General features: G+C 36.5%; 1 long non-coding RNA gene and 1 other non-coding gene across 2 annotated transcripts; one reads left to right on the forward strand and one right to left on the reverse strand.

Annotated features, from left to right (window-relative positions):
• Positions 1-11229: 11229 nt before the first annotated feature.
• On the reverse strand, positions 11230-11336 carry LOC128291093 (small nucleolar RNA R71). Its single transcript, XR_008280869.1, has one exon. It is a non-coding gene; the product is annotated as a small nucleolar RNA R71 (small nucleolar RNA).
• Positions 11337-13441: 2105 nt separating this feature from the next.
• Positions 13442-15552, forward strand: LOC128290276 (uncharacterized). The gene is made up of 3 exons (XR_008279964.1): positions 13442-13614; positions 14531-14574; positions 15491-15552. It is a non-coding gene; the product is annotated as an uncharacterized LOC128290276 (long non-coding RNA).
• The last annotated feature ends 1409 nt before the right edge of the window (positions 15553-16961 follow it).

The raw sequence follows: 16961 nt of genomic DNA on the forward strand, positions 1-16961 counted from the left end.
ATTCGATTAATTCAGTTAATTCGGTTAATTCGGTTAATCCGGTTAATCCGGTTAATCCGGTTAATTCGGTTAATTCGGTTAACTCGTTCAATTCGGTTAATTTTTAACCACAAATAAAAATATATAATTTTCGGTTAATTCGGTTAACCGACCAAATTAATAGAAAAATTTCAGTTCGGTCAATTTTTTTGAAAAAATTTCGGTTCGGTTAACGGTTAAAAATTTTGAAAGGTCGGTTAATTCGGTTAATGATATTTCGGGTCGGTTAACCGAATGAACACCCCTAGTTGTTATGTAAACCCAGAATGTATCATCTAATCTTGCTACCCAATCTTTCCTCTTTAGGTTGATTGTATTTTCTAGAATTTGCTTAATCTCACAGTTTGACACCTCTACCTGGCCATTAGCCTATGGATGGTATGCTGTGGTCATACAATGTCTGATACTATATTTGGCTAAAGCTACTTGAAACTACTTACTGTAGAAGTGAGATCTTTCATCACTGACCAAAGCTTAGGATGTTCCAGATTTAGTGAAGATATTTTTCCTTAAGAATTTAACTATTGATTTAGTGTCATTTGTAGGTAAGGTTACCGCTTTTACCCATTTAGAAACGTAGCCAACAACTAACAAAATATACTGATTTCCAAAAGAACTTGGGCAGAGTACCGTAAAATCAATCCACCAAACATCAAATACCTTTACTCCAAAGATCCCTATTGGCTACATGTCATCTTTTTTGGATACACTTCCTGTCTTTTGACATCTATCGCATCCCTGCACAAATTCATAAGCATCTCTCTTTATAGTTGATTAGTAAAATCTTGATTACAGTATCTTCTAAGTAGTTCTTTTTCCTCCGAAGTGTCCACCACTTGGTGAGGTATGACAGCCTTATAAGATATCATTTATTTCTTTTTCAGCCATGCATCGTCATACTAATTGATCTGCTCATTAGCTAAATACATACAGATCTTCCCAAATATAATATCATGACTCATGCATGATTCTCTTCTTTTACTGCCACAATGCCTTTATTAGAAAAACCTCTTTGGCAATGTAATTCACATAATCTGCATACCAGAGTGTCTTATTATCCCTATACTCGGCTTGATGTATGTCTACCCAGAATAACTGCTCATAAATGAAGGTTTATTTGTGTTAGAATTAAGTGACCCAAATTCTTATTTAAATAAAATACGATGGAAAATAAAATAAAAGTAAAATCCATATAGAACTAGACTTCTTTTATTTTATTTTAGAATAAGGTTTTAAACCTTATTAAACTCCATCTATTTTATATTGATTAGGATAAGGTGTTTCAATCCTACTAGAATATGGCTTTGCAAGCCTATAAATAGACATAGTCTATTCCTCTTGTATTTGAGTAAAATTTTTTCGACATAGTGAATTTTCTTCTCCTCTGCCTGTGGTTTTTTTCCGAAAGGGTTTCCACGAAAAATTTATGTGTTCTTTATTTTATTTATTTTATTCTATTTTATTTTTCACAAATTGGTATCGAGCTTAGGGTTATTCATCTCGATCACGGTAATGGCGTCTTTGAAGTATGAAATTCATTGTTGGATCGCAACACAGTTTGCGTTGTGGCAAATTAAGATGCAAGCGGTTCTTGCAGATGGATCTAGAGGATGCCTGCTAGGATAGATAAGATGCCTTCGACATTAACAGATGAAGAGAAGAAACGTAAGGATCGAAAGGCATTAACACAATTACATCTGCATTTGTCCAACGAAATTTTGCGGGATGTGATGAAAGAGAAAACGCCATTGCATTATGGAAGAGGCTAGAACAAATATGTATGTCGAAAACTCTAACAAGCAAGTTGCATATGAAGCGGCGTCTTTATGCTCATCGTTTGGAGGAAGGTGCGTCGTACACGAACACTAACAGTGTTTAAAGAAATTCTCTCAACCTTGGAGGCCATGGAGGTTCAAGATGATAAGGAAGATCTAGGGTTGATTCTACTTTGTTCGTTGCCCGTCTTATTCAACCTTTAGAGACACGATTTTATATAGCCATGAGTCTCTCACGGTTGATGAGGTTTATGATTCTTTAACCTCGTATGATAAGATGAAGCATCTTGTGGTTAAACCCAACTCTCGGGAGAGGGTCTCATTGTTCGTGGGAGACAAGACCGGAATGTTGATGATGATCGTGGTAGAACACGAGAACGGAATCCTCGTGGTAAATCTAAGGGTAGATCGAAATCTTCAAGCAGAGGTAAAACTTGCAACTTCGCAAGAAGAAAGGGCACATTAAATCTGAGTGCTATAAGCTACAAAATAAGATTAAAAGGGAGGCTGCGAATCAAAAGGAAAACAAACGAAAAATTCGGTGAAGGCGATGTTGTAGAAGACTACGGCGATGGTGAACTTCTAGTTGCTTCATCAATGATTCTAAAGTAAGCGAGGAGTGGATACTTGATTCAGTGCACCTTCCACATGAGTCCCAATCGGGATTGGTTTACAACTTATGAAACGATGTCTGAAGGTGTTGTTTTGATGGGAAATAATGCTTCATGTAAAATCGCGGTGTTGGAACAATTAAAGTTAAGATGTTTGATGGAGTTGTCGAACACTTAGTGACGTGCGGCATGTTCCGAATTGAAAAGAAATTTAATTTCGTTGAGTACTCTTGATTCAAAAGTGCAGATACACATTGAAAGTGGGGTTTAAAGATTTCAAAGGGTCCTTGTTGTGATGAAAGGGCAAAGAAAGATTGCCAAGTTATATGTTTCTGAGGTTCTCTTATTCTTGGTGATGCAATTGTCCTTCCTCTTCCTTGTCGGATGATGATATTACTAAACTTTGGCATATCGCCTAGGGCATATGAGTGAGAATGGCATGGCGAATTAAGCAAAGAGGACTTCTTAATGGGCAAGGAATTTGCAAAGCGAATTTCTGTGAGCCTTGTGTTTTAGGAAGCAAAGAGAGTTCGATTCACTAGAGGAATCCATAACACGAAGGAAGCGTTGGAGTATATCCATTACGATGCGTGGGGGCCGTCAGAGTGCCTTCGAGAGGTGGAGCTAATTATATGCTAACCTTTATTGATGATTTTTCCAAAAAGTTTGGGCGTTCTTCACGAAGCGAAGCGATGTGTTTTCCACATTTAAGTCTTGGAAAATTATGATTGAAAAAGAGACGGAAAAGCAGATAAAATACCTCCGCATGCAGACAATGGCTTAGAGTTACGCTACGATGAGTTTAATAGATTGTGCAAGTCGAGAGGATCATGAGACACTTGACGATTCGTCATACTCCACAAAGAAAAGCGGCGTTGCGAGCGAATGAACAGAGCGATCATGGAGAAGGTTCGATGTATGTTGTCAAATGCCAACTTACCGAAGTCATTTTGGGCGACGACCTCTCTTGCATGTTTTTGATCAACCGATCTCCATCCGTTGCCATTGAGAAAAGACTCCACAAGAGGTATGGTCGGTAATCCTGCTAATTATTACGATTTAAAGATTTTTGGGTGTCCTGCGTATGCTCATGTTGATAATGGAAAATTGGAACCGAGATCTATTAAATCGTTTTCTTGGTTATAAAGTGGTGTAAAGGCTATAAGTTATGGTGTCTGAAAATAGAAAAGTTGTGATTAGCAGAGATGTTGTTTTTGATGAAACGCTATGCTACCTAACTTATCTCTTAAAGACTCTTCCAATAAAGAAAACCAAAAGCGGTGGAGCATCAGTTAATCTGAATCAACTCCTCAAGCCAATACAAAAATTGAGAATAGAGTTGCTTCTTCACCGCAATACTCTATCGCCAAAAAGCAGGACAAGAAGAGAAATTAAACCTCCAAAGAAGTATGCCGAGGTTGATCTAGTTGCTTATGCTTTAAATGTGGTGAAGATATAGATGCGAATCAAGAGCCATTTAATTATTCGAGGCGATTAGTTGTGAAGACTCGAAAAAGTGGATGTTTGCTATGCAAGAGGAGATGGAATCACTCCACAAAAAAGCAGAACATGGGATCTTGTAAAACTTCCTAAAGGTAAAAAGGCATTAGTTGTAAATGGGTGTTTAAAAAGAAAGAAGGACTCAGGAGTTGAAGAACCGGATATAAAGCAAGGCTTGTTGCAAAGGGTTACTGATCAAATTCGAGTGGACTTCACAGATGTGTTCTCTCGGTTGTTAAGCATAGTTCGATTCGAGCTTTGCTTGGTATTGTGGCCATGCATGATTTGGAGCTTGAGCGTTAGATGTAAAAGCGCATTTTGCATGGAGAACTTGAGGAAGATATTTACATGCAACAACCGAGAGGGTTTTATAGTCTCGAAAAAGAGGACTATGTTTGCTTGCTGAAAAAGTCCCTTTACGGTTTGAAAGCAGTCACCAAGACAAGGGTACAAGAGGTTTGATTCCTTTATGACTTCTCATGATTTCAAAAGAAGTAGTTTTGACAGTTGTGTCTACTTTAAGAAAAAGCAGTGATGGTTCTTTTGTGTATCTACTTCTTTATGTTGATGACATGTTGATAGCGACAAAAGATAAAGAGAGATAAGAAAGGTTAAAGCCCAACTAAGTGAAGAATTTGAGATGAAAGATTTAGGACCAGCAAAGAAGATACTTGGTATGGAGATTCTCGGAGATAGAAAAGCAAGTAAATTGTACCTAAGTCGGAAGGGTACATTGAGAAAGTTCTTTGCGGGTTCAATATGCGAGTGCTAAGCTGTTAGTACTCCTTTAGCGACCCATTTCGGACTTTCATCGGCCTTATCTCCTCAATCGGATAATGAGATTGAGTACATGTCACATGTTCCATACTCTAGTGCGATGGGATCTCTCATGTATGCTATGGTTTGTTCATGTCGGTTATCATATGCGATCGGTCAGGTTAGCGAGATACATGGCGAATCTGGTAAAGAACAACTGGAAAGCGATTCGATGGATTTTAAGATACTTACGAGGCACTACTAATGTTTGCTTACAGTTTGGAAGAACTAAAGATGGAGTTATAGGGTATGTTGATGCTGATTTTGCTGGAGACCTTGATAGAAGAAGATCTCTCACGAGTTACGTCTTTACAATCGGAGGTTGTGCAATTAGTTGGAAAGCCACTTTGCAAACTACGATCGCTTTGTCTACCACTGAAGGTGAGTACATGGCGATTCTTGAGGCTTGTAAAGAAGCTATTTGGTTGAAGGGACTATTTAGTGAACTCAATGAAGACCTTCAAATCAGCACGATATTTTGTGACGGTCAGTGCCATCTTTCTTACAAAAGATCAAATGTTTTATGAGAGAACAAAACACATTGATATTCGGTATCATTTTGTTCGTGATATTATTGCTCGTGGTGATATTGTTGTGAGCAAAATTAGCACTCATGAAAATCCTGCAGATATGATGACTAAGTCACTTCCTATAACCAAGTTTGAGCATTGCTTAGACTTGGTTGGTGTTCATGTTGAAGTTAAACCCTTAAGGGGTTTTTGGAAGAGGTGAAGAACTTGTTTATTGAAAGTTCGCGATGAAGAACTTGTTCATTGAGAATTTGTGTCAAGGTGGAGATTGTTAGAATTAAGTGACCCAAATTCTTATTTAAATAAAATACGATGGAAAATAAAATAAAAGTAAAATCCATATAGAACTAGACTTCTTTTATTTTATTTTAGAATAAGGTTTTAAACCTTATTAAACTCCATCTATTTTATATTGATTAGGATAAGGTGTTTCAATCCTACTAGAATATGGCTTTGCAAGCCTATAAATAGACATAGAGAACTTGTTCATTGAGAATTTGTGTCAAGGTGGAGATTGTTAGAATTAAGTGACCCAAATTCTTATTTAAATAAAATACGATGGAAAATAAAATAAAAGTAAAATCCATATAGAACTAGACTTCTTTTATTTTATTTTAGAATAAGGTTTTTAAACCTTATTAAACTCCATCTATTTTATATTGATTAGGATAAGGTGTTTCAATCCTACTAGAATATGGCTTTGCAAGCCTATAAATAGACATAGTCTATTCCTCTTGTATTTGAGTAAAAATTTTTCGACATAGTGAATTTTCTTCTCCTCTGCCCGTGGTTTTTTTCCCGAAAGGGTTTCCACGAAAAATTTATGTGTTCTTTATTTTTATTTATTTTATTCTATTTTATTTTTCACAATTTGATTTCTTCAGAATTTTTCTCATCCATTTCATTTTCTATCCTGGACAAGTGATTTGTAATTTGATTTTCTATTCCTTTCCTATCCATTATCCACAAATAAAATTCTTGAAGTAATAACACCCACCTTCTTAGTCTAGCTTTTGTCTCTTTTTTTTTATAACATATTTCAATGTAGAGTAGTCAGTGTAGCTATTATATAAGGGCAAAATTTTTCACAACTAAATACAATGGCAAACATTTCTTTTTATATCATAGTGTAATTAAACTGTGCTAAGTTACATTTCTTACTTGCAAAATGAATAGTGCAAAAGATGTTTTTTTTGTCCCAACATTGCTTTTACAACATAATCACTAGCAACACATATTATAATAAAGGGTTCTGACCAAACAAGAGCAATGATAATAGGGGCAGAGATGTGTTTCTCCTTTATTACCTTGAAAGCTTTAATGCTGTCCTGGTCAAATATAAAAGGTGTTTCCTTCTGAACATACAATGATTTATATATATGAGCAAAATATTTTATGAACTGTTTGTAAAACTCAGCAGAATATTTTCAATAAGCTCAATTACGGGTAAATTAACATTAAGAGATTTAAATAAATTTTAAAAATTTACAAATTTAGCTTCGTCCCTTTTTTGTTTGTCCTCCAACCTTAATGGGAATGGCACGAGTTTCTCAATGGTCAACACTCACTTCTATTTTAGATTCAACAATCATTTCATCTACCTTTTCAGTTTCTACAAGCTTCTCATCATTAGCGATGTCATCCATAGTATCTTCTGTTTCACCCTTTTGTTGCTCTTTTGGATGGGAACACTTGAGTTTTCCAGAACCTTTCCTAGCAGAGTGCAATTGCTTTCACATGCTCCTTTCTATCACTTCAAGTGTTGTTCTCTATCTTGCTAGGGATGCTCGTACCAACCTTTCTTTGCAACAAGCTTGTATTTTGGCTCAATTGGTCTTGGATGTCAGCCAATTGGGTGTTTGTTTGGGTGCACTCAGTCTACACCTGTCGAATTTCCATTCTTATTTTCTGCATCTCCCTTTTCTATAATGTCCATCTTATGACCACATGTAGTGTGGTCATTAATCATAGGTCGCTCTTGAGATATTTGTATATGTGGAGGTTGATAAGGAGGATTATGTCGATTTTTCCTGAAGTTTCTACCTCATTGATTACTTTCTCACTTAAGACTATGATGGTCTTTTCGACCAAGATTTTATGTGTTGGAATAGAGATTTCCACCCCTATTTCCAAAATAATTTACCTCCTCAAGTTGGCTCTCAGAGTAATTCCTATTCATTCGAGCCGATTTATACATAAATGGTTTGGTGGCATTCGTCTCCAAATGGTTTAGCTTGTCTAAAATCTAATAATACTTGTCCTCTTTTTTCACTACTTTCATTATTAGTGGCCTCGAGTTGTACGTGAATCACTCAATGGTTCACTTGTATGAGTTCATAGTCATGTCCTCGATAAATTGATAGGCTTGCTTGTATGTGTTGTTCATAAAGGCCCCTTTGAATGCTCTATCTAGCCCGGACCTTAAATTCACATCTAAACCATTGTAGAAGATTTTTATTTGCAACCACTCTTGCAAAACCATTATGTGGTCACTTCCTCAACATCAAATTAAATCTTTCCCAAGCCTCATAGAGAGTCTCTCCCCCTATTTGCTTGAAATTTTTGATGTCACACCTCAATTGGATGGTTTTTTTACTAGACAAATTTTATTGAAAATTCGTCCTACAAGCTCGTCTTATGAGGAGATTGAACTTAGAGCCTGTGAATCAAGCTAAGTAAATGCATTATCAAAAAAAGAAAAGGGGAACAACAAAAGATGAATAGTGTCACTAGTGACTCTATTAAATTTGAATGTATCGCAAATTTGTAAGAAACACTTTAAAAGTTGATTTGGGTCCGCAGTCATGATTCCTAGTGGCACTATTAAATTTGAATGTATCGCAAATTTGTAAGAAACACTTTAAAAGTTGATTTGGGTCCGCAGTCATGATTCCCTAAAATTGTAGATTTCTTTGAATCATTTGTGTTATGGACAAATTGATTTCAAAATTGTTGGCATTTATTATCAGCCTATAGATGTTGCCTCACACAACATCTAAAGTAGGTAGCACATAGTCCTACAGAGTTCTTCCCTATTGTGCCATTGGTGGGACAATAGGCTTTATTTGTACTAGTGGTGGTGGTTGTTGTTCTGCTGCATCATGAAATAGTAGATTTTCTCTTGACGTATCTGCTAGGGCTGGTGGATTATTTTACATCTGCTGCTATCGTCGGTTAAGTTGTAGGATCTTATTTGGTTTAGGGTTTGGCTCAATTGGAGGGCCTTGACTTTGAGTCATACACTAAAATTAGAGAAAAGAAAATTAAAGTAAGTTAGCCTACTCTAATGTAATAATTTTAATACAATAATTTTGGACTTTCCTACTTAGCCTACTTAAATACAAAAATTAACAATTTAGCTTAATGCCAAAGCCTCATCGACAACGATGCGAACAACTTGGCTGCCACCTCGATGTGTGTGCATCATGGTTGTAAATATCGTAACTAAAAGATAAGAAATAAGTGGTGTTTGCAAGTATACAAGTCAAGTTGTAACCTAGATTTGTGTTTACAATGAAACACATGAAGTATTTCGAGGATCGTAACCAAGAGAGACTTGATTAAACTAAATTACGAACTTTCACACAAGTAGATCTAAATAGTAATAATCTAAATACTATAGTATGACAGAAAAATGATGAAAATTTATACCAAGACAAAAAATACAAGCTAACAGAAGCAATAAAATCAATCAATTAAGAAATTAGAAGATCGACTCGCTTCTGTGTTCGTAATTAACTTTAGATTTAGATTTCTTTGAATTATCTAGCAATTAACTTAATTATTACCTTTCGACATGCAACTAAATTAACTGGTTAGCTTAATCTGTTCATCTTTCGACCTCATAGCTTAAATCAAGATAATTTCAAGGGTACTCGGTAGACTATTCTTTCAACCTCATTGATAAACCGTAATTCATACATATTTTTATCCCATGCTTAGCACATTTTATGGATGATTTTTCCTTAAAATTGGTGAATTCGATGTTTCTAATGCCTTCATTTCATGTTTTATACTTAGGTGAGTATAGGAGAGTGAAAGGAACGAGAAACGGGCCAAAAACGAAGAAAATGTGCCAACATAGGAAATCAACACGGCCTGGACCTTCTCACACGACAGACCACACGGCCGTGTCAATTTGACAGAATCGAAGCACGACTTACACGGGTGGACCACACGCCCATGCTTATTTAACAGGCTTGACCACGGCCTTAAGTAATCACACACGGGCGTGTCCCTGCCGAGCCCAAGTTTAGTCCAATTTGGAAAAGGCCAATTTTGAGGGTTCTTAGGCATTTTAAAGCCTGTAAATACACCCTAAAGGAGGAGGAAAAGGACACATAGAGAGGGAAGTAGGGAACTACTCAAGGAAAGCCGATTGATCCATCTTAGAAGCCAAATTCATCATCAAGACTGAAGATCTCCCCTCCATTTCCCTTTAGGAGTTTTGGGTTTTTCTTTATGTTTTGTATTCATTATTCTTCTGAGATGTTTACCTTTTTAGTTATGAACTAAAACCCCTAAATACCTAAGGGGAATGAAACCTAAGACAGATCTTGTTATTATTATCTGAATTGTATGATAAATATTTGGCTTGTTCTTAATTATGTGTTTGTAATTCTTGTCTTGATATTCCAGGATATTGGTTCAAGTTAAGCTCTTATTCAGAGGAGGAATAAACCTTGTCTAAGAGTACATTTTTCATAATTAAGCGGAGTTTATTGTGCAAGATTCTGCCGAATTAGGGTGAAACCTAATAAGGGGATCCATAGATCGAGTTAATGCAACCCTAGGGAGTTAATTAGAAAGGGATTTCAATTATTCAACCTAGGGTTTTGTTAGTCTCGAGAGGGATAATAATATAACTCAGGGATTTCTACGAATCAAGCCAAATGAATAAATCGTTTGATTCAGAGTCAAATAACAAGTGAAGTCTAGGTGGGTTTTCCTTAGGTATTGTCTTGAATCAATCGTTTTTCCAAAAAGTAATTCCCCAATTCTATTTTCTGTGATTTCTTAGTTTAGTTAATTAGTTAGTTAAAACAAACCCCATTATTTTTAGGCTAGATAATAAAAAGACAGTCATTACTAGTACTCTTAGTTGCTTTGGGTTCAACAATCTGGTCTTGCTAAAACTATACTACTGTTCAATAGGTACACTTGCCTTTATCGTGATAATAGTTAGTTTCAAGAACGATTCATTATAAATATTTAAAACCTATCACGAATATCACGTATCAAGTTTTTGGAGCCATTTTCGGGGAACTAAGATATTAGGAACACTCGATTTTATTACTTTAGCCATTTTACTTTTATTGCAATTAAAATTTTTATTTTATTTTCTAATTCTTCATTTATTTTCTTTTGGTAGGTTTTTTATAGTTTATGACTAGAAGAAACCCGTCAGGACCATTAGTTTTTGACAGTGAGATCGATTGCACAGTTAAAAGAAACCAAAGAGAAATGAGGCAAAGCTTAAGATACACAGAGAACGAGCAAGAGGATGATATTCAAACCCCAACCGAGGATATTGCTGAAAACCAAGAAAATCCGCTACCTCCTGCAATTGCTGTTAATTAAAATCCTACTTCGCGCACTATGTATGATTATGCTAAACCTAATTTAATAGGAACTGAGTCAAGTATAGTTAGACCTGCTATTGCTGCAAACAATTTTGAACTGAAACCTAACACAATTCAAATGATACAACAGTTTGTTCAGTTTGATGGTTTGCAGGACGAGGATACCAACGCTCACTTAGCAAATTTCTTAGAATTTTGCAATACATTTCAAATCAATGGCATTTCTGATGATGCCATACGTCTTCGGTTGTTTCCCTTTTCGTTAAGGAATAAGGCTAAACAATGGTTGAACTCGTTACCATGAAGGTCAATCACTACTTGGGAACAAATGACTGAAAAATTTTTATTAAATTATTTTCCATCGGCTAAAACAGCCAAATTACGAAATGATATCTTTTCTTTTGTGCAGATGGATTTAGAAAGACTCTACGATGCATGGGAGAGATACAAGGACCTTTTGAGAAGGTGCCCTCATCATGGGTTACCGCTTTGGCTACAGGTTCAAACATTTCATAATGGCCTGAATTCTTCGACTCGATAGATGATTGATGCAGCCGCTGGAGGAACTATCAATAATAAAACACATGAGGCAACTTACGAATTTATTGAGGAGATGTCACTGAATAACTATCAGTGGCAAGTTATGAGAACAAAGCCGACGAAAGCAGTCAGTGTTTTAAACCTTGACGCGGTTACTATACTATCTAACCAAGTAGAACTCTTGAATAAAAAGATTGACGATTTGTGTGGTTCTACTCAGGTACATCTAGTGATGAGGTGCGATTCGAATGGAGGAGGAACATGCACAGAGTATCAACCCTTCAACCCTAGCATCGAGGAGGAACAAGTCCAATATATGTGTAACAATAACTCTAGATCCCAAAATAAACCATATAGTAACACTTATAATGCAGGTTGGAGGAACCATCCCAATTTCTCGTGGGGCGGTCAAGGAAATCAAAGGCCACAACATTTTCCAGGCTTTCAACAACCACCATACCAGCAAGAAAAGAAGCCGAACCTTGAGGAGATGCTAACCAAATTCATCTTGGTGTCAAAAACTCATTTTCAGAATACTGAGATAGCATTCAAAAATCAACAAGCATCGATCCAAGGACTCGAAACTCAGATTGGACAGGTTGTCAAGTTGATTTCTGAACGACCACAAGGTAGCTTGCCAAGCAATACAGAATCTAACCCAAGGGAGCAACTCAACGCTATTACTAGTCAAGATGAGGAAGGGTTAGTCCCACCTGAACTAGAACCAAGGCAAGAAACTGATATAAGCAAGGGTAAAGGTGAGGTAGACCACAATGAGTAGAAACCAGCAAGTACAGAATACAAACCTCGTGTGCCATACCCTAATGTGACAATGAAAGACCATTCAGATGAACAATTCGATAAATTCCTTAAACTCTTAAAAAAATTACATATTAACTTACCATTTATTGAAGCTCTATCGCAGATGCCAAACGCAATGAAATTTTTAAAAGAGCTTTTAGCAAATAAGCGGAAGTTGGACGAGGCTTCACATGTGAAGCTAAACGCAGTTTGCTCTGCTATTCTACAGAATAAACTACCCAACAAATTGAAAGATCCAGGGAGTTTTACAATTCCTTGCTTAATTGGTAGTTTAGATGTTAATAATGCATTAGCTGATTTAGGGACTAGTATTAACATCATGCCTTACAAAATGTTTAAACAAATAGGTCTTGGGAAACCCGAACAGACTAGGATGAGCATTCAATTAGTAGACAAAACCCAGTTTGCTCTGCTATTCTACAGAATAAAGTACCCAACAAATTCAAAGATCTAGGGAGTTTTACAATTCCTTGCTTAATTGGTAGTTTAGAAGTTAATAATGCACTAGCTGATTTAGGGACTAGTATTAACGTCATGCTTTACAAAATGTTTAAACAACTAGGTCTTGGGAAACCCAAACAGACTAGGATGAGCATTCAATTAGCAGACAAAAATATAAGATTTCCTAGGGGTAGTATTGAAGATGTGCTAGTTAAAATCGATAAATTTATATTTCCCGTTGACTTCGTTGTTCTAGACATAGAGGAGGATAGCAACACCTCTTTGATTTTAGGAAGGCCCTTTTTAGCAACTGCTAGAACGATTATTGATGTTGGTGTAACGCCCCAATTTTCGGGAATCCTGTGAATGTTGGCATAGGTTTAATTATGTTAGTGGGCCTCTAGAAAGCCCAAACTTAAGATAGAACCCGACAATTTTAGTTAATTTTTGTTTCATAAGAAAAGGGGGTGAAATTATGAAATAGGACCTATGTGAAAATGTTTGAAAATGCTATAGGCTAAATTGAAGTGGCCAAATAAATAGGAGTGCAAAATAGGAGGATTTGCATGACAAACCTCCCATTTTACATGAAGTGGCCAGCCATCATGTTGTTGTAGACAAAATGTACACTTGATATCCATAATTTATGGTACAAATTGATACAAATTGATAATAGGTTAGGTAAATGTTCAATGATAATAGGTTAGGTAAATGTTCCATGATAATGGGTTAGGTAAATGTTTCATGATAATGGGTTAGGTAAATGTTTCATGATAAGAATTTCATGTCTTTTGTATTAAAGAATTAAATGGATGAAATATGAAGTTTTATTAAAAGAAAAAGGGGTGAAAAGAACAAAGTTTTGTCCATCTTTGTTCATCATAGCTGAAAGTTAGAGAAGAGAAAGGAGAGGAGAAAGCTCTTGAGTATTCGGTCATTAGGAGGAGGAAAATTAAAGGTAAGTTCTTGGTACCTTGCTTCTATTTTGAGGTTCATGAGTTCTTCTTGATTCTACCTTAATTCTTGAAGTATATTTTGATTTTTAGTTGTGTTGTGAGCATTTAGTCATGAATTAAAATGAAGGAAATGGTTGTTGTTTCATGTTCTTTTGATGAAAAATGGAAGATAGGTGAAGTTGAGCCAAACAAATGAGCATGCATGTGCCTTAGATGCTAAGGGGAAAAATCGGCTAACATGTTGTGCTTTAAAATGATGAAATGGAGATTATACTTAAGTAAAATCATGGATATGTGATGATTGATTGGTGATATACATGTTTAATTAACAAGCATGCAAGTTAGGTGTGAAAGAGTGATTTGGTAATAAATCTGCTTGGGACAGCAGCAGTAACGTGACTTTGGAAAATCACCATAAATTGTGGGAGAAGAATTAGAAGCTGAATAAATTATGTAATTAAAGCTTATTGAGTCTAGTTTCTAATGAAATAAACAAGAACATATTTTGAATTCTGTACAATGAGAAATTTGATTCGTAATGAAGGGTGGTCAGATTAGTCAAACAATGAAACATGGGAAACTTTGAGAAAAATCTGGTATTGATTGGCCATACCAAAAATTCTGAAAATTTTATGGATAGAAGATATATGAGTCTATTTTAAGGGGAAATTAACGGCACTTGATTTGGAGTTTCGTAGCTCCAGTTATAAATAATTTAGTGACTGTTGCTCAGGAAGACAGCTTGCAGTGAAATTATGATTATGTGGTAAACATTGACAAAAATTTGTTAATGAGTTGCTTATTGATTTCTTATAAGCTTACTATGATCTGTAGGTGTGGTTGGCCGAATATTGTAAGGGGTTAATATGTAGTTTGTATTTGAATAGTTAGATTAACGTGTTAGTAATCCAATTGTAGGCGGTTCGTGTGTGGATCTCACAAGATATCGTCGCAAAAGCAATGTGTAATCGACACCCTCTCAGAGACTAGATTGGCAAAAGCGAAAAGTTGAAATGCCGAAAAGTCGGTATTTTGGGAATTTGCGAAAAGTCGAATGCTCGTAAAATAGTTGGGTTTGTATATTTGGTAATCTAAAGTAATAAACCGCAGAGACGCGATTTAGTACATTTTGATAATTTGGGCTTAATGGGCCAAAGATCGGGTTCATGGGCCAACGAGCCCAATTCATGAAGTATGTGCGGTAAGTGTTACGATAGTACGTAAATAGTTAGGATATGCATGAAAACCCTAAAAGTAGCTAAATTACTATAATACCCTATGTATGAAAAATTATCATTATACCCCTAGGTGCAAAATTACCGTTATACACCTAGGGTTAATTTTGACCAAAAGCATGACGATCGATTACGTATGATGTATGTCATGATTATATATCTGTTGCATGGGGACATGGGTTATATTATGGAGGAAGCGTTACGGTGGCTATGCCACAAATATTCGATCTGGTGGCTCGCCACAAATATTCGATCTGGTGGCTCGCCACAAATATCGATCTGGTGGCTCGCCACATATATCTGCTACGTGGCCCCGCCACGATTATCTGTATCTGGTGACTCTGTCACATTATCTGCTCTGTAGCCATGCTGCAAATTACGTGGTGTGTAGCGGTTGGGTGGGTCGAGTAGTCTCCCCACATGGTGCAACGCTGCACGGGGTGTTATGGATGAATCGGGTTGGGTTTCGCATAAACATGTAATATCTGTTACGTTACGCTATGGGCCTATGGGCTTTATTCTCAATTACATTGCAGGCTAAGGCCAACTTATTCTATTTCGTGGTTTGAGTGATATAGGCTATGGTTGGGTTAATTTACACATCGAGTTTCCCAAACTCACCCTTTTATTTTCCTCCACGCAGAAATCCCCAACCATAGTGGGCTTGGAGCGTGAGGGAATTCAGAGTGGCCACCCGTTCTGAAAGTTTGATTTTCTTCTAGTGAACTAGACATCCTTTTAATTACGTTTGAGGTTTTAGGCTTTTAAATGTAATAAGGCTGCTTATTTATTTTTGATGGTTTTTATATGTTTTATTAAGATAGGTAATATTTATATTTAACTGTTGAAATTGGATAGCTTTAGGGCGCGTTTTCAAAAACAACAGTTGATTTCAAAATAACACGAAAACAAGCAAAGCTTCCGTAATAAAGATATTTTCCAAAATTAATCACTTTTCCTAAAAAGGACTTAATCAAATTGGTTTCCTAGAAATATACATGACGTTAAGGTATGGCAATGGCGGATTGCATGTCTAGGATTGGATTCGAAGGGAGTTTGGTACTTAAGCAGTCCGATGGACTCACCTCCTCTTTTTCGGTTTCCTACCTGGTGCACAGCTTCCATTCACCTTAACCCTTAATAAATTAATCTTTTGAACATCAAGTACGATTTTCTGGACTTAGAATGAAAATTTTTTTTTACGTTTTTGATGTGGCATGCTGGAATCCGGCCATAACTTCTGGGCCGGGTTTGGGGTGCTACAGTTGGCACAGATGAGCTCACACTTCGTGCGAGAGACTAAATAATCACCCTTCAAGCTCGCAATTCTGGCAACACATCGAAAATTAAAGGTGATTGTCTAAACCATTCTACTAAAACTGACAATATGGTGCAACCTACTTTGCAGGAAATGAGTTTGAAGGAAGTACATGAGCCATTTTCAAGCAATAGTAGATGACCTATTCGTGAAGAACGAAGGCTACAAATCGAGGAGCTAGATGAATGGTGAACATATAAACCGAGAACACACGATAAACCAAAACTACGCCAGAACAAGCTCAATACCTTTCCAAATCAACTTAAGGTTAAAGTTTTATTAGATGCCGCAAATCCTCACATTATCACTGCCAAACCGAATGAAGAAATCCCTCTTATAGTACTTAGCATTTTCCCATTCGGTACAGTCGAGATAAATCATCCTAAGTTCAGCACTTTTAAGGTAAACCATACCCGCCTAAAACCTTATTTTGATGAGATTCACAACAGGAATGAGGAGTATAAACTCCTCGAACCACCATGACCATTCTATGGAAAGGTAAGTCGAGCTTAGACTATAAATAAGCGTTTCTCAGGGGGCAACCCGAGCACTAATAATATTAATTTCTTTAAATTTTAGTTTTAACATCTAACATACTAACCGACTCATGGAACGCAGGCTTTCGAAAGCATACACGACCAAGAACACAGGCGTGCTTAGGACCGTGTGGAAACAGGGCAAAGATTTTCCCCAGCATGGGCTATGATAAATAGCCATTACCGTGCGACATGGTCGTGGGCGAACCTGCCAAAATAGCATGGGCGTGCGACACGCTCGTGCCTTGAAACTGTGGCTG

This window comes from Gossypium arboreum, chromosome 3 (genome assembly GCF_025698485.1).
Source record: "Gossypium arboreum isolate Shixiya-1 chromosome 3, ASM2569848v2, whole genome shotgun sequence".
NCBI lineage: Eukaryota > Viridiplantae > Streptophyta > Magnoliopsida > Malvales > Malvaceae > Gossypium > Gossypium arboreum.